The 18,796-nt window shown below is 44.1% G+C and overlaps 1 protein-coding gene across 7 annotated transcripts in view; it reads right to left on the reverse strand.

Annotated features, from left to right (window-relative positions):
* The window catches only part of Dag1 (dystroglycan 1), a 68,817-nt gene that overhangs the window by 29,609 nt on the left and 20,412 nt on the right, over positions 1-18,796 (reverse strand). For 4 of the 7 annotated variants that reach the window (XM_021171406.3, XM_021171404.2, XM_021171403.3 and 1 more), the window contains exon 2: positions 17,312-17,368. The exons of 1 other annotated variant lie outside the window; for it this stretch is intronic. The gene's annotated coding sequence lies outside the window, so the exon portion shown is untranslated. Of the gene's footprint in view, positions 1-17,219; positions 17,369-18,796 lie in introns of all 7 variants that reach the window. 2 more of the 7 variants (XM_085828017.1, XM_029481414.2) reach the window with 1 other exon arrangement.

The following is an 18,796-nucleotide window of genomic DNA, read 5'->3' on the forward strand; positions in this document are numbered from 1 at the left end:
TCCTCTGTCGAAAGCCTACAGCCGAATCCACCTTAGGCCCTTCCTACTCATCACCCCTCCAAGAGTCCTAACTCAGACAGCGCTGTCCACATGCTGCCTACACACACCAAAGGCATCAGCACCTGTTGAGCAGGTTAGATTTTCTAACTGTTCTCTCACCCATGTAGATCCCAGCCTCCCAAATACTGCTTCCTCACAAAACCTGCCCAAGACATCCCCCATGATCTAACTCCTTTCTTTTTCTATGAAATTATCACAGTAGTCATCTCAGTGGCCAGATTACATCTGTTCTGAAAGTCTAATGGTGGGTGACACAGAGAAGGTACAGGTGACACATGATACTGGACCTACCCAGAAGAACTGTAAAGACCATCTGCTCCACCATTTCAAGAGACATTATACCACCTCCTCTAGCTCCCAACAACAGCACAGCTTCACGGAGCTGGGCTTCAGATATTCCACAGCCCAGAGCAAGAGCCCTCACTTCAACATGCAGACCAATCTTTAGAAATCAGCTCACTGGGCTGGTGAGATGGCTCAGTGGGTAAGAGCACCCGACTGCTCTTCCGAAGGTCCAGAGTTCAAATCCCAGCAACCACATGGTGGCTCACAACCATCCGTGGCGAGATCTGGCGCCCTCTTCTGGAGTGTCTGAAGACAGCTGCAGTGTACTTACATATAATAAAATAAATCTTTAAAAAAAAAAAAAAAAGAAATCAGCTCACTGATTCTGATAATTTCCCATCACTAAAGCAAAGATAAGACCTGCTTTTATTTGCTTCTAAAGAGCGTCTTGGGCCGGGCGTGGTGGCGCACGCCTTTAGTCCCAGCACTCGGGAGGCGGAGGCAGGCGGATTTCTGAGTTCAAGGCCAGCCTGGTCTACAAAGTGAGTTCCAGGACAGCCAGGGCTACACAGAGAAACCCTGTCTCGAAAAACCAAAAAAAAAAAAAAAAAAAAAGAGCGTCTTGGGCTTGGAAGACATGTAGCCAAGGCAAGAGTGGTTAGTGTGCATGATGCCTTGGGTTCAATCCCCAGAATTCAAAGTAAGTAAGAAAACACTACCTGGACCAACAGGCAAAGGTACTTGCCAAACCTGACAACTGCCTGGTGTGGTAGAACATGCCTTTTAATCCCAGCACCGGGCAGCCTGTGCAAAATCCCTTACTGCACTAATTAAATTGTCAGCACTTGTCTACTACAGTTCTGGACCCTAGGAACCAACCCCCAGACAGCCCTATTAAATACACATACCCAGCAGGACCCTAAACCCTCCAAGTTTATGAAAAAAAGTTGGGGTATTTTACCAACATTCTCCTCTGGAAACACTACCAACACTGTTAGCTTTCAGGCAATCCCACTAGGCTCCTCCCAGGGACCTAGCAATTGCTCATGCCATCACCTCAAGCCACACTAGGTGGTCCACTAGGTGTGCATAAAAGGATTACCCACCACCCAGGCCCTCTCTCTTTTGCCTCATGTTCCTGGTCAGCTCACTTATTCACTCCCTCTTTTTCCCTCCCTCCATGTCCTCCTCTGTCCCCTTTTCCCTGCCCTCATGGCTCTGCTCCCATCTGTCTGCCTGTCTACATGTCTATGTCTGCCTCTACTCCTCCAGGTCCTCACTCCCCTCCCTTCTCCCAAATAAACCTCCTTATACCAGAGCTGTTGCATGGCGTAATTTCTTGGGGGAACACCTTGGCATGGGCCCACCAGGCACCCCTCACCATGTTATATTTTAAAACAAACACAACTTACATAAAAAAAGAATTTTGTTTGTTTCAAAAGTGTCTTGGGTTACAATGGAAGAAAATGTCATGCTGGGGCCTGAAATGACTACTCTGAGCTATATTTGCTTTAGATTAAAAATAGTTGCATCTTCCCTTTCCAGGAAGGAGCTTTGCCCACCTAGAAGAAAACACCCAGCCGGAGCCATTACACCACCAAGCTGAAAGGCCCAGAATTCCAGGGAAGATCAAGTCCACCAGCAAGCAGCCTTCGCCAGTGTCAGATCCCTGCTATTGATCCCCATCAGCCTCACAAGAACTGCAAGGCCAGCCGGCTGCTCTTCCCCTCTGACTTTTTCATGGCTAGCCTGGAACTCACTTTGTTATAGACCAGGCTAGTGTCAAATCCATAGTAATCCTCCAGCTTCTACCTCTCATGTTGGAAATACAGGCGTGTGCCACTACTTTTTACTTGAAAAATATTTTTGAGACAAGCTCTCATGCAGCTCAGGTTAGCCTTAAACCTGCTACAAAATAGAAAGTGACTTGGGCTGCCTATCACCGCCCAAGCTCCAGCTGTCACAGGAATGGGCCAACACACACTAGCTTTACTCAGGGCTAGCGATTAACAGGGTGCTGCGCTGGGCTTTGTCTGTTTTACCTCCTTTGTTTGTTTTTTGAGACAGAATCTCATAACCTACACTAGCTCTAGGTGAACTACAATAGGTAAGGCTGGCCTTCAATTTCTAAATCCTCCTGCTTCAATTTCCCACACACTGGGACTACAGTTTCCACCACCACACCTGTGTCCTCTTTGACTTAATGGAAAATAAAATAAAAGAAATTTACACACACAAAACAAATTCCAACAACTGTAAGTAAAAGTTGAGAAAAAAAAAGGGGGGGGGGGAGGGGAGGGGAGGGGAGGGAAGGGGAGGGGAGGAGAGGAGATGGGCCTGGCCTAGGATGACTGTGCAGGTAAAGGTACTTGCCACCAAACCAGATAACCTGAGTTGGACCCCTGAAGCCCACAGAGTAGGAGGGAACCAACTCCACTGGTTATCCTCTGATCATACACGCACATGTGTACACACACAAGAACAATTCTAGGAAGCTTATAAAGATAACACAGGTCCCCTTTCTAGGCCTTCAGGTAAGGGCTAGGTTTCTTCAGCTCGTCTCCCCACATAACAAGTACATATCTTTTTCTGCACCATTATTTTTTGTAAGAAGGACTCAGGCTGGCCTCAGCAATCCTTTGTTGCCTGAACTTCCCATGTACTGGAATTATAATCCAAACCCAGCTCTTCTTCCCCTCGATTGTTTGGTTGGCTGGTTAGTTTGGTTTTTTGTTTGTTTGCTTGTTTTTTGGAAAGAGTCTCACTATGTAGATCAGGCTGGCCTTAAACTCACAGGGATCGGCCTGCCTCTGAGTGCTAGTATTAAAGGCATCCAGTACCTTGGTTGGTTTCTTCTATCACTCTCAAAGCTCAGTCACATATTTCATAACTATTCTTCTGCATGTGTGTGTGCACTGTTCTCAAGTGGCCTCTCGTACACATTCCTGCACTCTATAGACACATCTGAAAAGAAAAATCCTAGATGTGGAACTGACAGACTTTAACAAAATGGCTTTCAATTCATACCCAACCTAAGAATTTAAGTTATTTTCCTCTTACTTTAACTGGTATTAAGTTACTGTCAAACACTTCATTAATAATTTGAACAGGAAAAGAAGAGAAAATGGAGCAGGGCTGACCAGCATGAGACAGAAGTTAACCTTCTCCATTGCTTGACTGGTCATGATGATGATATGGGAGGGTGAGTTTCCAAACAACTAATGAATCAAACATGCCTCTGTTTTTCTAGCCAAACTTGACTACCTCAGAGGAAAATTCCTACAGAAAACATACGGGCTGATAATTACTCCAAATAATAGCATTGCTGTGGCGCTCTCCGCCTCTGTGGCTGACACTCCACACCACCCTAGGAACTGAGACACCTGGCAGTCCAAACCCTAGAACAACTCCAAGCTCAGAGCAGCAGGAACAGGTACAGGAGAGGAAAGCCAGAGACTGCTTCCGAGCTCACACATCTACTCTCCACACTGTAAGCTCACTGCTCCAAAAGCCAGTCACCTTTACCAAAGCCTATTTCCAAACCTCTAAGTTAGCTGTGTGTTATCCTCTGAATAATAGGCATGCTCTGGAAGAATGTGAGAAGCCAGCTTTCCCAGAGAACCAGGGTCCTGGGAGACTGGGAAGAAACCTTCTGCCTCGGGCCAGTGCACACAGAGAAGTACCTGTGCATCTATACTGGTCTACTTCCACTCCTGGGCTTTCTTTCTGATCAGCCTAATTTTTGCCAAGAACAATTGTTTTTGACACTCCCACCATCAAAACACAAAAAAAGTGTCAAAGGCAAAGGTTTATGCATGTTACCTATAAATTATGTTTCATTTCAAAATAGTGGCATCTGGGGCTAGAGAGATGGCTCAATAGTTAAGAGCACTGACTGCTCTTTCAGAGGACACAGGTTCAAGTCCCAGCACCAATGTGGCAGCTTACAACTGTAACTCAAAGATCTGACACCCTCACACAGACATACATGCAGACAAAACACCAAAGCACATAATAATGATGATATGAATAAAATAAATAAAAATAGTGGCATCAATAAAAATCAACTACTAGCCAGGCATGGTGGCACACGCCTTTAATCCCAGCACTCGGGAGGCAGAGGCAGGCGAATTTCTGAGTTCGAGGCTGGCCTGGTCTACACAGAGAGTTCCAGAACAGCCAGGGCTATACAGAGAAATCCTGTCTAGGAAAACCAAATTAAAAAAAAAAACAACCACTACTGGGTTCCCCAGATTTGGTGAAGCGTCATTTATGAGTGGGTTCTCACAGCCTCCAGACTGCAGTAACAACTTCCAGCCTGGTATAGGCAGAGGCTGGGGAACTGTTGCCTAAAGCTCCCCACCTGAGATAAGGCAAGTTCTCCCCTCTTAGGATTTCCTTACCAGTCAATAAGCAGAGAATACCAGCACCCGACAGCTGCTTTGCCACCTCTAAGAACGAACTTTGGTGTGGTTCTGAGCTAATCAAGCAACTGTTTCAATACAGAAGATTTACCACTTGACTCACTACCCTGCCTGCTGCTAGCCCTTCAGCCCTTTTCCCAGCACAGCCCACACCTCCCTGACTGAAATTCTTTACATTCTTCTCCCTGAAAGACAACCCTCAGAAAACTTGGGTTAAAATCAAGAAAACAAAAACTAAGTGCTGGGAATTTAGCTAGGCGCTAAAGAACTTCATCAAGGCCTGGAATGGGTAGGTAGTCTAGCTCCACTAAATTAGTCAAGTCTGTAGCTCAGAGGTAGAACACATGCTTAGCATACAGACATAAATCTATGGGATCAATCCACCATATCACCAATAAAAAGAAAGAAGCCAGATATGGTGACACATTAACAAATCCTAGCACTTGAGAGGCAGTGCCCAGTTGATCTCTGAATTCAAGACTAGCCTATTCTACAGAGCAAGTTCTTAGCCAACAAGGGCTACAGAGTAAGAACCTATCTCAAAACAACAACAAACACCAACTTAGGCTTGTACTATGATATACAGGAAATCTTAATTACTTGATGTCAAAATTATATAGGGAGCTAACAAGATGAGACAGTATACATAGACAAACATACAATAAATAAAAGTAACAATTTTTAATAATTTAAGTATAGGGCTGGTGAGATGGCTCAGTGGGTAAGAGCACCCGACTGCTCTTCCGAAGGTCCAGAGTTCAAATCCCAGCAACCACATGGTGGCTCACAACCATCCACAACGAGATCTGACTCCCTCTTCTGGAGTGTCTGAAGACAGCTACAGTGTACTTATATATAATAAATAAATCTTTAAAAAAAATAATTTAAGTATAAAATAAATGAAAATTTAAATGTACAAATAACTGTAAAGACAGCAGATACATGCTAGGTAAGTCTCTATCTACAGAAGTTCAGACCAGCAAATGAAGCCATGCCCACCATCCCGCAGAGACTGACCACCACCCCACGGAGACTGACCACCACCCCACGGAGACTGACCACCATCCCACGGAGACTGACCACCACCCCACGGAGACTGACCACCATCCCACGGAGACTGACCACCATCCCACGGAGACTGACCACCATCCCACGGAGACTGACCACCATCCCACGGAGACTGACCACCATCCCACGGAGACTGACCACCATCCCACGGAGACTGACCACCATCCCAGAGACCACCTAGTTGAGGAGGTAGCTATAAATAGAGATTGAATTCTGGCTGTTCTCACTTTTCCACTTCCTTATAGGTAAAACTATCCCCTACGTGAGGAAACAGGAAAACCCTCTAAAAAGCCCTGAAACTCAGAAAGGCTTGTAATAATAGTAAGAGGCTTTAAGATAACCATTTCAAACATAATAGTCTCTCATTTTACTGATAGATAAGTGTAGGCTTCTGTAGTCCCATGTAGTAAGCTACTCAGTACTAAGAAGCTATATCCTAATCCTCAAACTTAAACCAATCAGAACACTATTTAAACAAAAGGAAAACGAAAGAAATGGAGGCGAGATAAGACTGGGAGTAGAAAAGGACAACCAGAGAAGCTGCAAGTTAAGGGAAAAGAACAATATAAAGAAAGGGGAAGGGGTTAAGAAAAGAATGGTATGCTGTATGAACCCAATCCTGAGAATCAACCTCAAAAGGCATCCAGAACTGTCCTCTTCCGATGCCTGTCACACTCTGCTAGGTATGACTAAACTGTTGACTGGTCTGACAAAGCCAGCCTCCACTCTGGCCTCATATCCTTGCACAGAAGTAGTGTCTTGGACATCTGTCAGGAACAAAGAAAGAAAAAAGAAAAAAAAGAGGCCAGCGACCCAGGAAAAGACATAGCTGTGCTCCCCTCCCCACTGTACCTGAAAGGAACCAAACCAGAAACCGAAGATTCAGTATCCAGCAGCCAGTTCACGGAAGTAACAAAGAAGAACTACTCTGAGGTACAATCTCCTAAATCCAGTCTGTAACCCTTCATTCTCAAGTTCTTCAGCAAATTAAAGAGAAGAAAAACTATAGAGGGGAAGAGCAGAGGAGAAAACTACAGACTAGAGAGACCTTAGAAACAAAACCAAGTAAAAGGCAGACAGGTTAAAACCACAGTGCCCAATAACGCACCATGTAGCCAGGTGTGGCGAAGCACATCTTTTCTTTTCCCTTTTTCCCTTTCCCTTTTTCCCTTTCCTTTTCTTTTCTTTTTTTGGTTTTTCGAGACAGTTTCACTGTGTAGCCCTGGCTGTTCTCAAACGCAGAAATCCACCTGCCTCTGCCTCCCAAGTGCTGGGATTAAAGGTGTCTGGCGATGCACACCTTTAATTTGAGCACACAAGAAGCAGAGACAGGTGGCTCTCTGTGGGCTCCGGGACAGTCTGTCTACCACACAACACTACAGACGGAGCCTATGATCCCAACCCAGAGGTGCAGAACAGAGGATCACAAATTTAAGATTAGCCTTTGTTCCGGAGACCCTGCGTCAAAAGAAGAAACCTAAGGCTGGAGAGATGGCTTAGTGGTAAAGAGCACTTGTGACTCTTGCAGATCACCTCGGTTCAATTCCCAACATCCGCATGGTGGCTTCTAAGTGTCCATAACTCCAGTTCCAAGAGATCTGACATTCTCGTCTGACCTCTGTAGGCACCAAGCAATAGCTACATGTATAATGTATAGAAGTAAAATAATCTAAAAAATTTAAAAACAAAAACAACAGGGCCTGTAAGATAGCTCAGTCAGTAAAGGTGCTTGCTGCCATGACTGATCATTGACTTAAACTGGTTCCTGGGACATGCCTGAGGGAAGGATGTCCCACAAGTTGTCTTCTAATTGCCATGGGATATGTGACAAATACACCCATATACAATAAGTAAATGAAAACAAAAATGAAGAAGTAAACTTAAAGCACAACCCAGAAAAAGTTTTTTAGTTTGCCAAGACAGCCAAGCCTGGAAGGGTGAGTGGAGACAGCCAAGTGTGTAGAGAAACCATTGGAGACACCCCAGAGGTCACCTGCTCAGGTCCCACTCTCCCAACAGCCATTGGCTATCAAGATGATACTGTGACTATGACCAACTGCCTGGATACTTTATCCATGTCTTTTTTTTTCCTTAAGATTTATTCATTTTGGGCTGGAGAGATGGCCCAGAGGTTAAGAGCCCTGACCACTCTTCCAGAGGTCCTGAGTTCAAATCCCAGCAACTACATGGTGGCTCACAACCATCTGTAACGAGATCTGATGCCTTCTTCTGCTGTCATGTGTCTGAAGACAGTGACAGTGTACTTATATGTAATAAATAAATAAATCTTTTTTAAAAAAAGATTTATTCATTTTATTTATATGTCTCAACCATGGGTCAGTCTAACTTCACTGCCTCATTTCCCATTCAAGAAATATCTCTACCTACTGTGTTCTGACTCTACTAACTCAAAGCTAGCAATGTCTCTGCACCCATCTGAGTCCCACTGCTAGCCCACCTACCCACAGTAGTCTCTAGTCACTATACCTCACTGTGCCCACAGAGACCCTTCCAGCAATCTATGTCCTCCAAGTGTGTAGGAATAAAGGGCAAAGATGCAAAGTTGTTCCATTCACTATGAGTTGTCTTCTCTCCCCTCCTTTTAGAAATGTTTGCATTTTCTAATCTGGCTCTCATCTCTTTCCAAGGCATCTCAAATTATCCTCCACACCCATGCCTTCCTTTATCCAAATCATGAGCAAACCAAGAGGCTTCTGCAACCCACTCTGACCAGGCGTTGGAGCACTGCCACTACTGCCTGAGGGCCCCGTATCAAGAACAGGGACAGTCACGTCATTATGTCCCAAAATGTGAATTTGGCTTTGAAAATAATCTAAACTACTGCTTCTCCATTCTCCACAGCCCTCTGCCTAAACTCTCACAGAACCTTCTAGAATGAGAGAAATACACATAGCCTGGCTCAGGTCACTTTGAGAGGCGTCTCATCACTAATCCAGTCTTCTGAAAAATATCAACTAAGGGAAACTGTCTTTCCTTCTCTTCTGTCTAAAGACAAGCAAAGAACCATATGTGTCATCCCCACCAGATCCATCCTTGCTGACCGGACACACTGCATAGAGAAAACACTGTAAATAAAACCATACTCAGGAGCTGAGAACTGACAAAGAGGTAAATAGCATTTGCTGCTCTTGCAGAGTACCCAGGTTCAATTCCCACCATCCACATGTCTACTCACAACCTCCTAGGGATCTGAAGCCCTCTTACGATCTTCCCTCGAATCAGACACTAGCATGGCTCACATATATAAAATAATAAAACTGGGGAGGGGGGATAGATACAGGATTCTCTGCGTAATTGCCCTGGCTGTCCTGGAACTTACTCTGTAGATTAGGATAGTCTCAAACTCACAGAGATCCACCTGCCTCTGCCTCCTGAGAGCTAAGAAAGAAAGAAAGAAAGAAAGGAAGGAAGGAAGGAAGGAAGGAAGGAAGGAAGGAAGGAAGAAAGAAAGAAAGAAAGAAAGAAAGAAAGAAAGAAAGAAAGAAAGAAAGAAAGAAAGAAAGAAAGAAAGAGAAAGAGAAAGAAAAGAAAAAATAGATAAAATAAATTCTTCTTCTGGTTGTTTTTTTTGTTTTTTTTGTTTGTTTGTTTGTTTTTTTTGAGACCGAGTTTCTCTGTGTCTTAGAACTAGTTCTATAGACCAGGCTGGCTTCCAATTCTGTGATCCACCTGCCTCTGTCTCCCAAGTGCTGGAATTGTAAAAAGTTATTCTTTGACCTCCAAACACTTATCATGTGTACAGAAGTGTACACACACACACACACACACAAAAGATATGGAAATTCTTTAAAATTTTTAAAAATATTTTCAGCTGGGCACAGTAGCCCACACTAATAACCCCAACATGTGGGGAAAGTAGGAAGACTGTGAGCTTAAGGTCTACAATAGAAACACTGTCTCCAAAAAAATAGCACAGGGAACTTAAGGAAGCTGAAGCAGGAACACTGTGGGCTCAAGACCAGCCTGGGCTACATAGTGAGATTCTGTTTCAAAACAGAAGAGTATACACAAACTATACATCTTAACCCAGTCACAGAACACATCAGCATCCAGACTCCTGCAGCCTAGCTAAGGTACATGGATGTCCTGCCTCCTCTACCCTAGATCCAAGTCTGATATAAAGCTACCAAGATTTGTCACTCTACAAAGCAAGGAGTCCGGCTGCATCGGCTGTGGTAGACTCGGATTTCCTTCCCTCAGGGTTTCTTCATCTGGGTTGGTGACAGGGATTCAACCAGAGACAATGTCCATGCTCATTAAGCACATTCTCTGGTCTCCCCTAGCCACAGGTTTCTTTTTAAAATCAGGTTGTTCTAGGACCAAGCTGCCTCGTCACTCCATCTTTTCTGTTCCTGGCCCTCAGCCACTGTATCAGGGAGACAAGTATATGGTGCATACTACGATGTCTAAGTAGAGAGAGGCATCAACTCCCACCCGTCAGGAGCACTGCCTTCAGTGAGACCTATCACCCGCTACTGTGCTTTATAGACTCCATGGAGAGAAGAGGAGCATGCCAAAAGACAGGAAAAGCACTGTGGGTTTAGGGATGGTGTGCTAGCACATGCCTTTAATACCAGCACTCAGCAAACAGAGGTACACTGAGCCTTGTGAGCTCTAGGCAAGACTGATCTACAGAGTGAATTCCAGGGCAGCCAGGGCAACACAGAGAAACCCTTTTTCTTTCTTCCTTTCTTTCTTTCTTTTTAATGTGTATGAGTACACTGTAGCTGTCTTCAGACACCAGAAGAGGGGAGCATCAGATCCCATTACAAATGGTTGTGAGCCACCGTGTGGTAGCTGGAAATTGAACTCAGGACCTCTGGAAGAACAGTCAGTGCTCTTAACCACTAAGCATCTCTCCAGCCCAAGAAACCCTATCCTTTAAAAAAAAAAAAAAAAAAAAAAGAATGGGAGGAAGGCTGTAATCAGGATGTAAAGTCAATTTAAAAAAATTTTTTAAAATAAAATATTACATTAAAAAAAAGACTTTATCTGTATGAATGTTTTACCTGCACGTATAACTGGTACTAAGAAAGGTCAGAAAAGGGCTCTGGATCCCCTGGAATTGAGTTACAGATGTGTAAGCCACCATGTGGGTGCTGGAAATCAAACCAGACCCTGTGGAAAAGCTAAGTGCTTTTGACCACTGAGCCATCTTTCCACTCTGCAGTTTTTATGAGATATCAAACTCATAGTTTATACCAAAATAAAAAGGGGTCGATATCAAGCGCCAATGATCAGACACATGCCAGGTGCCATTCACACTGCTAGCTGGACCTCTGTGTCCTCTGCAGCCTGAGATGACACTGTCTCAGTCTCACTAAGGAAGAGAAGGCAAAGGCCTCACCTGAGGTCACAACACAGAGGATCTCAGGGTCTATTTTTGAAGATCCCTTCCTCAAGCTCCGGTCTCTACTGCTGAGGACAGTTACCACTGTCCAACATCATCATGCATATGCCAAAAATCTTGTCTGTTTTGCTCAACAGCAGCAAGCTAATCGCTGAAAAGTCATGACCAAGTCACCACAGCACCACCGAGCCCTATGTAGATCTCTTAAAACCCTTCTTATAACAAGAGCCAGCAAACTTAGCTAGAATGGTACATATGCTTTATTCCTTCATTCGACAAAAATGATATGGTGCTTTGAATTCTAAACAGAGAAAGAAACAACACAGTGCTCAAACAGAGGAGAGAACAGGTTGAGTTGGACTAGAACAGCTGGAGGGTGCATCTCATTGCTTAAAACACTTGCCTAAGCCGGGCGTGGTGGCGCACGCCTTTAATCCCAGCACTCGGGAGGCAGAGGCAGGCGGATTTCTGAGTTCGAGGCCAGCCTGGTCTACAAAGTGAGTTCCAGGACAGCCAGGGCTATACAGAGAAACCCTGTCTCAGAAAAAAAAAAAAAACAAAAAAAAACACTTGCCTAGTATTTTACAAAGAGAAGGAAAGAGGGGACAGGAATGGAGAGATGACAAAAGCAGAGGAGATATACAGAAAAGCGAAAAGAACGGAATTTTTTACTCAGAAGACTGAGAACAAAGTCTAGGACCATTCCACAGTCTACAAACTCACCAGGTATCTGCCATCACAGAGAAAGCAGAGCCTTCCGCCTCCTGTGCCCTCTACCCTCATGCTCATCTCCCCTCATGAACCCTATACAGCACAAGAGGTCACACATCTAGGTCTCTATATGTAGTTATCAATCCTGGAGACGCACACGCACACGCACATGCACACACAGGCGGTCAGGGGGGAGGAAGAGGGAGAGACTCAAACTCATACATTTCCCCAGGGACACGAAAGGCCTAGAGTCAGGAATAGAAGTGACAAAGACAAGTTGATCTCAGGAAAAAATAACTGTAACCAGAACAAACCTATTTTTAAAGAAACCTGGGGCTAAAGGTAGACCTCAGTGGTAGGGTATGTGCTTAAATTAACATGTATACAGTTCTGGGTTAAATCTCCAGCATCAAAATAGAAAAAAAAAGTTCAAATCCTCATACCTACCAGCAAGATTGGCATTTAACATCGTCAGTAAGTCTGAGCAGCAATAAAAATCAAAATAAGTAGGGGCTGGAGAGATGCCTTAGCAGTTGAGAGCACTGACTGTTCTTCCAGAGGTCCTGAGTTTAATTCCCAGCAACCACACGGTAGCTCACAACCATCTGTTATAAGATCCTATGCCCTCTTCTGGTGTGTCTGAGACAGCCACAGTGTACTCACATACATAGAATATAAATAAATATTTTTTTAAAAAATTCAAAATAAGTAAATAAATAGATTAAAGTGTGCAATTTCATTCGCAAACGAATCAATTCTATGTGTTACAGATGGCTTGGAAGTCATGAAAGACCCAGGGGGAGGCCCAACCTCCTATGGTCAGTGAGCACTCAGCCACCCTTGGAAATAGCAGGCCTGCTTCTCTAAATATGGCCTCAGATCTACAAGGCTCAGGCCCACAAGAAGTTCACAACAATGTTTATCAAGAAGCTGGCTGGGCATAGTGGCACAGCCTTTAATCCCAGCACTCAGGAGGCAGACACAGGCAGATTCATATGAGCTTGAGGCCAGCTTTGTCTACAGAGCTAGTTCCTGGACAGTCAGGGCTACACAGAGAAACCCTGTCTTGAAAAAAACTGCTGGGCGGTGGTGGCGCACGCCTTTAATCCCAGCACTTGGGAGGCAGAGGCAGGTGGTTTTCTGAGTTCGAGGCCAGCCTGGTCTACAAAGTGAGTTCCAGGACAGCCAGGGCTACACAGAGAAACTCTGTCTCGAAAAACCAAAAAAAAAAAAAAAAGGAGAGAAAAAAGAAAAAGAGAAAGAAAAAACAAACAAAAAATATGAGGGGCTGGATAGGTAACTCTGGTAGAATGCCTGCTTAGACCCCGGATCTGAACCCTCAGCACCTCAAAATAATACATGGCATAAACTACGTGTGACTTTATACTCCAGCACTCAGAAGGGCAGGAGGATTTCAAGTTCAAGGCCAGCCTATACTACAAAGTAAGGTCGCATCAGTCATGTTCTAGAGCCCTCCACTGCAATAAAGCATAGTGAGACAGGCCTCGCCCAACACCCAGTTACTACAGCAGCCCAGACACAGAGGCCACAGAAAAGCTGACGCTAAAGAGGATGGCTGTGCCTTGGGCACAGCCCACAATAGACTCTATTATCCCTGGAGCCCCATGACAGGATGGAAGATGGGAGGCCAGGACATTCCTCCACCCCCTCACACCAGACGGAAAGGGCACTTTTCAGAAGCCTAAACAGGAAGTCATTTTCTTCAACTGTTAAAATCAGAGAGGACCTCTCCTCTTTAAAAAAAAAAGGGGGGGACACCCTGAAATGCTAGCAATTAACTCAGATAAACTAGATGGCCACAGAATTGGCCTTCCTGTAGTCAGCAATGCCAACTAGAAGGAAAATAAGACTAAGGGCTTTGAGAATACAGGTTACCCACAAGCCCTGTCAGTTCAAGGATGCACTGAGAGCAGCCCAATCAGCTTCTGCTAAGGATTTCCTCCTGTCCCAAGGAGCTCAGTCACTCTCTCGGCCCTGCCCCCCTCGAGTACCCCATGCTGTACCCCAGCTTCCCAATCACATCTCAGACTGCCATGCTCAAGAGTTAGGGGTCTACAGAGATTGGTACACTACTCAGTGTTGCAGGTCTACATTTACTCTACTGGGAAAATATTGTGATCTTCTCCAGGTAAGCAGAAGCAACAGCTGGAAGCACAAACCCAGAACAGGAAAGGGTAAGACAGGAATCCTACTGTTATCTATTTGTGACTTTAATGGACTCTATTTTTAGATCTTTAATAAAGAGCCTCCCTTCTACTCTCCTACCAAATTTTCCCATTCTGGCAATTCAATCTTTCCAACACTGCTCAGAGATCTAAAAATGTGACACTTAACAATCAACTTTATTTTTCCCTAAACCCAAAATTTAACCCTACTCAAGAGGTCTTCAGACTGGACTCTCCCTTAGCAAGGCTACCTGAGCTCATGACAGATTTGATACAAAGATGATCTGCAGGCTCAAGCAAGAGAATATACACAGAACATTTATAGTAATGAAAATTTGTTTTACATAAATTTTCAATAATAAATTAGTGTCCAAAAAGCCAGGCATGTTTACTACATGCCTTTAATCCTAGCACTCAGGAGTCAAAGGCAGGAAGATTTCTGAGTTCGAGGCCAGCCTGGTCTACAGAGCAAGTTCCAGGACATCCAGAGCTACACACTGAGAAACCCTGTCCTGAAACACCCCTCCATCCAAAAAATTAGTGTCCAGGAAAAAAAAAAAAGGATGATGTCCAAGGTTCTAATTAATATCTAATTTTTTAATGCCATTTAGAATTTGTTTTTAATATTACTTTTCTTAGCAAAATCTGTTGGAGGCCAGGTATGAATTCTATAATTTAAAGATTTTGTTTATTTTAATAACTTGTATGGGGGAGGGCTCTGTGCACATAAGTGCAGATGCCTCTCAAGGCTAAAGGTATTGGATATGCTGAAACTGGAATTACAAGTGGTTCAGAGTGGCCTGATATGGATGCTGGGAACCAAACCCCTATCTTCTAGAAATCAGTTTAAACTCTCAGCTACCAAGTCATATCTCCAGCCCCTGCAATCCCTGAATTTGGAAGGTCAAAGTTAGTTACAGGCCAGTCTGGGATAGAGACACGAGGCTGGGGAAGTTAACCAAGATCCTGTCTCAAAATTTAAAAGGGCTGGGGGTCCAGCCCAGTGGTAACGCACTTGCCTACCATGCTCAAGCCCCAAGTTGGATCCCCAGTAATACACATGCAAGCTAGCTTAACCCCGCTTTACAGAATAACGTGAGATAATTAAGGAGGCATTTATGACAATCAATGAGGAGCTTCATTTGCACTGTAGAGAAACTGAAAATCATCTTGATTGTTATTTTACTTTACATGTATGTATGTCCTGTGTACCACATGCATGCCTGGTGCCTACAGAGGCTAAAAGGAGTCCAATCCTCTGGAACCAGACTTGTGGACAGTTGTGAACAACTACGTGAGGGCTGGAAAGCAAACTTGGATGCGATGATAAAGCAGCATAAACTTATAAACTGCTGAGCCGTTTCTCTAGCATGCGGTCACAGCACAGCTACAGGGGTAAAAGAGAAGATGACCAGAACACTGCAAAATCAACGAGGAATGTCTTCAAATCTCAGTTTTCTTAAGGATTTATTTATTTATTATATGTAAGTACACTGTGGCTGTCTTCAGACACACCAGAAGCCATCTCTCCAGCCCAAATTTCATTATCTTGAAACCCACACTATGTATGCTAACCTAATCGTATCTTTGTTGTTGGAAATAGGGCTTCTATGTAGACCTAGCAGTCCTAGAACTCACTCTGTAGACCAAGATACCCTTGAAGTCAGAGAGCCAGCTTGGGGAGGGGAGCACACATACCTTTAATCCCAGCACTTGTGAGGCAAACTCTGAGTTTGAGTCCTGCCTGATCTACAGAGCTAGTTCTAGGAAACCCAGAGCTACACAGAGAAACATTATGTAGAAAATCAAAAAAAGGGTCTGGTGAGATGGCTCAGCAGGTTAAGAGCACTGACTGCTCTTCTAAAGGTCCTGAGTTTAAATCCCAGCAATCACATGTTGGCTCATCCATAATGAGATCTGACACCCTCTTCCCATGTATCTGAAGACAAATACAGTGTACTTAGAGATAATAATAAATAAATTAAAAAAAAGAAAATTAAAAAATAATAATTTTTTTCAGGACCAATGTGATTGGTACATTACTTTAATCCTAGCATTTGAAAGGTAGAAGCAGGCAGATCTGTGAGTTTCAGGCCAGCATGGTCTATTCAAAGTTCTAACCCTCCCAGGGCAGCATAGTAAGACCCAGTCTCAAAACAAACAAACAAACTCCATTGTTTTATTCCAAGTTATAAATACCAATTAGAAAAAATTCCGTAAGGGGAGTTTGTTCGTAGACACCCACCTTTAAGTACAAAGCAACTTCCATAGAAATGAAGAGCAAATACCAAAAGAGGCAACCAAGCTGGACACTGGCCACTGTCTCCCTGATATGACACACCCTGTCCAAGTGTTCCACTTGCCCTTGAGCTCCCCCCAACTGGCACAGTCACCAAGGGCTATGACTATCTCAAAAAAGAACAGATCGGGCTGTAGAGGTGGCTCAGTGGTTAAGAGCACTGACTGCTCTGCAGAAGGTCCTGAGTTCAAATCCCAGCAACCACATGGTGGCTCACAACCATCCATAATGAGATATGACGCCCTCTTCTGGTGTGTCTGAAGACAGCTAAATTGTCAGGGCTGGAGAAAAGCAGAGGTCCTAAATTCAATTCCCAGCAACCACATGATGGCTCACAATCATCTGCACAGCTACAGTGTACTCATATACACAAAATAAATAAATCTTAAAACAAAAAGAACAGATCTGTGGCAATACATACTCTTTTGTTTGTTTGTTTGTTTGTTTGTTTGTTTTGTTTTTTCAAGACAGGGTTTCTCTGTGTAGTCCTGGCTGTCCTGGAACTCACTCTGTAGACCAGGCTGGCCTTGAACTCAGAAATTTGCCTGCCTCTGCCTCCCAAGTGCTGGGATTAAAGGCATGCACCACCACGCCCGGCCGGCAATGCATACTCTTAAAGATGGGGAGCATTTAGACTTGGTCTGTGGACCAGCCTGGGATAAAGATGCTTGCCACCCACACCTGCTGACCTGAGTTTGAACCCCAAGGCCCACATGGTCAAAGAAGAATGTAGCTCAGTGATAAGGAGTGCTTGCCTAACATGCTTTAGAGTCGGGGCTCCGTCCCCAAAACCACTAAGTAAATAAGGGTATTACCTGACAGCTTTCTCCTCTGTTACTGCTTTAGAATTGCCTAGTAGCTCACGATCCCTTGCCTTTGCAGAATTTTTTCTTTTCAAGTGTCTTACCTCACCCTCCAGTGCCAGGCAGTGTTGAAAACCTTATCTTCCTAGAGAGCACAGGCCCTGTAGGAACAGAAGAAAAGAATAGTCTTGAGTCCCCAAACTGAAATAAACACCAGGGGAAACAGGCAATGCCACTTCACGATTCTGCCCATCTCACCCATTAGTCACCCTGCTTGTGAAAAGACCACTGTAAAGAAATGTTTGATGTACAGTCCACTCAAAACCAAAAGTTATGAAGCTTCACATAGCAAAGACATAAAATTAATTCCAGCATCTATTTTTTTTAAGATTTATTTATTATATGTAAGTACACTGTAGCTGTCTTCAGACATGCCAGAAGAGGGCGTCAGAGCTCATTTTGGATGGTTGTGAGCCACCATGTGGTTGCTGGGATTTGAACTCAGGACCTTCTGGAGAGCAGTCGGTGCTCTTAACCATTGAGCCATCTCTCCAGCCCTCCAGCATCTATTTTTTGTGCTGTTTTCATTTCTTTTCTTCTTTCTCATGTTTCCCAGACCAGCTTTGAACAGTGCTGAGGTTACAGTGTGTGCTGCCATTCCTGGTTTTGCTGTTTCCTCAGTGCGCCCATTCACTTTAGTTTTGTTTTGTTTTTTCTAAGATTTATTTATTTATTTTATGCCTATGAGTATACCACCATTGCTCTCTTCAGACACACCAGAAGAGGGGATCAGATCCCATTACAGATGGTTGTGAGCCACCATGTGGTTGCTGGGAATTGAACTCAGGACCTCTGGAAGAGCAGTCAGTGCTCTTAATCACTGAGCCATCTCACCAGCCCCATACTTTATAGTTTTTTTTTGGTTTTTTTTTTTTTTTTTTTTTTTGGTTTTTCGAGACAGGGTTTCTCTTTATAGCTCTGGCTGTCCTGGAGCTCACTTTGTAGACCAGGCTGGCCTCGAACTCAGAAATCCGCCTGCCTCTGCCTCCCGAGTGCTGGGATTAAAGGCGTGCGCCACCACACCCAGCTTGAGACAAGGTATGTATTTCTTGAGACAAGGTATGTATTCCTGGCTGGCTTGGAACTCTCTTTGTAGACCAGGCTAGTCTTGGCCACACCAGATCAGCCTGTCTCTGTCTCCCAAGATTAAAGGTGTACACCACCATGCTCAGCTCTGAGTTTTTTTAAACAGGTTCTCATATAACCCAGGCAGCCCTCTAATTCAGCTATGTAGCTGAAGCTGGCCTTAAACTTTTTTCTTTTAAAGATTTATTTATTTATTATTATATGTAAGTACACTGTAGCTGACTTCAGATGGGCATCAGATCTCATTATGGTTGTGAGCCACCATGTGGTTGCTGGAAATTGAACTCAGGACCTTTGGAAGAACAGTCAGTGCTCTTAACTGCTGAGCCATCTCTCCAGCCCCAGCCTTAAACTTCCAATCCTCCTGCCTCTACCTTCCAAGTGCTGGGACTACAGAGATATGCCACCATATATAAATTTTGGTCAGCGATGTTTTTCCATTT

This window comes from Mus caroli, unplaced genomic scaffold, assembly GCF_978045245.1.
Source record: "Mus caroli unplaced genomic scaffold, Mus_caroli_1 scaffold_11, whole genome shotgun sequence".
Classification (NCBI taxonomy): Eukaryota; Metazoa; Chordata; class Mammalia; order Rodentia; family Muridae; genus Mus; species Mus caroli.